The 3,890-nt window shown below is 35.9% G+C and overlaps 1 pseudogene; it reads right to left on the reverse strand.

Moving 5' to 3' along the window:
• Positions 1–2,475: 2,475 nt before the first annotated feature.
• Positions 2,476–2,941, reverse strand: LOC127491787 (small ribosomal subunit protein uS17-like; annotated as a pseudogene).
• Between the last annotated feature and the right edge of the window lie 949 nt (positions 2,942–3,890).

Raw genomic sequence — 3,890 nt, forward strand, 5'->3', positions numbered from 1 at the left:
CAGGATATATTTTCTTTTTAAAATTAAAAATTATTATTTTTGTGAAAAACGTATAATATTTGAAGGCCGATTATATCTGGGATATTTTACATTTGTTAAACTTTTCCATGTGTTAGATGTTCTACATCTATTTTCTCTAATTTATATAAGAATTCTGTAGAGTAGGTGTATCATGTTACAGATAAAAAATACAGGCACAAAAAGTTAAATAATACTTCAAAGCCATGTGGTTAGATTGTGATGGTGTTCAAAATTAAACTCAACTTACTGATTCTGAAGTCTATATTTGTTTTGCTCCACTAATTTTGTCCCAGAATTCTTTCTTTGCCAGTATTTTATAAGTAAACTTTATGAAAGAAAAACATGCAAATTTGAAAAAAAAAAAAACACTATTTTCAACTTTGTCATTTAGCAATTTGTGTGATGTTGCTTCATTGGCATTATTATAGGACAGGCTTTTCTTGGTGAAATTTGTTACGGGAAACCAGGTCGATCTGTCCTATTAATCAGATGGCTTATATTTCATTCTGCCATTTTGAATAAACATGGCAGTTATGAAGCTTTCCCAGAAGACATGTTTCCTAAATGCAGTATTTGTCAAAACTTAAATATGGTCTTTGGATAAAGGTCACAGAAACATAGGTTTGTTCTGTGTCAAAAAATCTTTCCCCAAACTAGTGAAAAAATTCTATCTTCCAAATATATAGGTATATTTCCTGTCATGTATCGTGATTGCTCCTGGAATGTCTAATGTATCTTACTTACCTCAAGAACTATATGAGGCCAGCACTGCAGCTCACTAGGCTAATCCTCTGCCTGCAGCGCCGGTACCCCAGGTTCTAGACCCAGTTGGGGAGCCGGTTCTGTCCCGGTTGCTCCTCTTCCAGTCCAGCTCTCTGCTGTGGTCCGGGAAGGCAGTGGAGGATGGCCCAAATGCTTGGGCCCTGCATCCGCATGGGAGACCAGGAGGAATCACCTGGCTCCTGGCTTAGATCGGCGCAGCACGCCAGCCGTAGTGGCCATTTTGGGGGTGAACCAACGGAAGGAAGACCTTTCTCTCTGTCTCTCTGTCTCACTGTCTAACTCTTCCTGTTAAAAAAAAAGAACCATTTGACATTTTTATAATGATTCTTTCTGTGCTTTTCTATACATACTAGAAATCAAGAAATAACGAAAAATTCTTCATCCTTCTAATTCACTGATTAAGTCATCAAGACATACCAATTTAATTTAACATTCTGCCTTTTCCTTATTGTGTGTGCAGTGTATTTGTTGAGGCATTAGTCTTCTTTCTCATGGGCTATTAGGTTGAGCATTTAATTCTGACTTTTTAATATATGTATCCAGTAGCTATTTGTAGCTTTTGAGATTTTGATGTATGGCTATTCAATTTTCCACTTTCTGGCAGCATATGATACACACTGGCGATGAAGCCTTGCTATGAAAAAAAAAAAAACACAATATTTTAAAAAATGTTTAAATGGATTTTGTTTTGTAATGTCAATATTTCGGATATGTCTGTAAAATGAAATATATTTTAAATTAATTTAAAATAAATCCAACTTTCTTTTGACTTAAAAATATTGTTATTCATTTGAGCGCAGAAATACAGAGAGAGAGAGTAGGAAAGAAAGAGTGCTTTCATGTACTGGTTCATGGCCAGGGCTAAAGGCGGATGCTAGAAACTTGAATTGTTTCTCCCATGTGGATTGCAGGAACCCAATTATTTGGGCTATCATTTCTGCTTCTCAGAGTATGAATTAACAAGAAGCCTGAATTAGGGGATGACACTGGATATCAAAGCCTCATACTCTGATATGGGAAATTGATGTTTTCCCCCTTATCTTAACCTCTAGGCAAAATGCCCCACTCGCAATTTTAATTTTCTAATATGGCAATTAGAAAATTTTTAAGTGATCTATGTGGCTTTTAGAATGCTGCTCTAGTTGATTTATATGACTTCTAACATTTTCCTCTTAAATTCATTGTATTACTGAGGTGTCAAAGCTGCCTGTCTAAAACAGTTTTGACCACTGAAGAGCTGTTCCAAATGACAGACAGACCATGCTTGATGGAAGCCTTTAAACAGTAATAAAAAGATAAGTGTAGAGACAGTTATGTGAAGAGCTAAGTAGTCTTTGAAAGGAGTGAAATATGGATAGTTAACAGTGGGTACATTGCACAGAAAGTTGTTATACAATCAGAATGACACAACATGAAACAAGGCAGTGGCATGCCCTTTGATGCATTCACACATAGACCACCCCCCCCCCCAAAAGATAGCTGATGTATACAAATGGGGGTAAGAAATGAGAAAATTTGCTTGCAATCAGAATAATATTAGTTAAGACCAAGGTTTTTTTTTTTTTTTAATGTTTAGCTGTGTTGGTTTATATTATTATGCTCTTCCAACTTACTATTTTTTTGAATGGGAAAATAGCTGTTTCATTTTGGCGAGGGGATAGGCATCTGCTCTCAGAATTTCTGGAACTGCTCTTTTGTGCTGTCAGCTTTAGGGACGTGGATCACGGTGAAGCACACTGACTTGCTCAGCAGCTGATGATCACACACTATGACGATGTCGCTGATCTAGATGGCTCAGAAGCAGGGCACAGGTGCATTGGACATGTTCTTGTGGTGCTTCTCAAGGTGGGTGTACTCGGAGACATAACGGAGGTAGTCCTGGTGGATGACAATGACAATGGTCCTTTGTGTCGTCATCTTGGTTAACATGCCAGACAGGATCCTTCCTAGGATAGAAACATTTCGAGTGGTACTTTGCTGTTAATAAAGCTATCCTCAATAGCCTCCTTGGCTGTCTTGAAACCCAGACCAGTGGTCTTGTGGTAGAAGGGGAGCTTCTTGCCAGTTTTTCCCAGCAAGAACCTCTTGTTCTGAGAGGCTGCTTCTAGTAGGTATGCTGGGTCTGAGTTTCTGACATCATTCTGGCTTCCTAAAATAAGGGACCATTTCCTACTTCTTTGTAATATCTATCCTCTTCAAGATAAAATATGAAATTCCCAAGTTACAAATTTGAATTTAGTAATGTCAAATGATAAAAACATTTTTATAGTACAATGGCCATGTTATGCTATTTTTTTCAATGCAGTTTGGGAAAAAATTATGTCAATTTGAATCATGTTTGTTATTTAGCAGAATGTATATATACAAGTATGTGCAGATTTAATAACTTGTCCCTTCTACAAAACAAAACACCAATTCTATTTTTCCTTAGTTTTTTTTTTTTTTTTTTTTTTTTTTTTACTTAAGTGGGCAATATGTAATCTGGCATTTTTTTGGATAGCAGTTTGTTGGAAATAGTGATGTGAACTGATACAGTATTGAACTAGGTTTAGCAGCTGTATAGAAGGATTGAGCAGATAATTAGATCTCATTATTAGCCCATTATTATTAGTGATTCAAGCAATTCAGCTAATTGGTCACAGATAAAAGAAAATAGTGACTTTTAAAGATGGTAGGACTGAATGACACACTGGAGTTTTTAATTTATATGTGGATAATTGAACTTTTCTAAAGAGATTATAATATAAAGTTTTGTCATCTATTTTTCTTTGAAAAAGGAGGCACAAGATTCCCTCAATAATTTATGTGAAAACAGTGCATGATTATGTCACTTAAGATCTGAAGCAAAAAAGGAATGCCCAAAAGGCCACAATTAAAGTAAAAAATAAGCACTCAGCAAGAACTTAGAGAAACTGTAATGGGTTTCAGAAAAAGTATTAGAAAGACTGAAATCTCACACAGTAGGCATTATGACTTGAGTAGTTGTTGAGAAAGGGAGGGTGGGATAAACTTAAACAATTTGGATATGATAAATGCTCCCAAAGAACTCATATTTTGTTTGCTTTCTTCCAGAGCTGAAAGAAAAA

This window comes from Oryctolagus cuniculus, chromosome 3, assembly GCF_964237555.1.
Source record: "Oryctolagus cuniculus chromosome 3, mOryCun1.1, whole genome shotgun sequence".
In the NCBI taxonomy this organism is placed as follows: Eukaryota; Metazoa; Chordata; class Mammalia; order Lagomorpha; family Leporidae; genus Oryctolagus; species Oryctolagus cuniculus.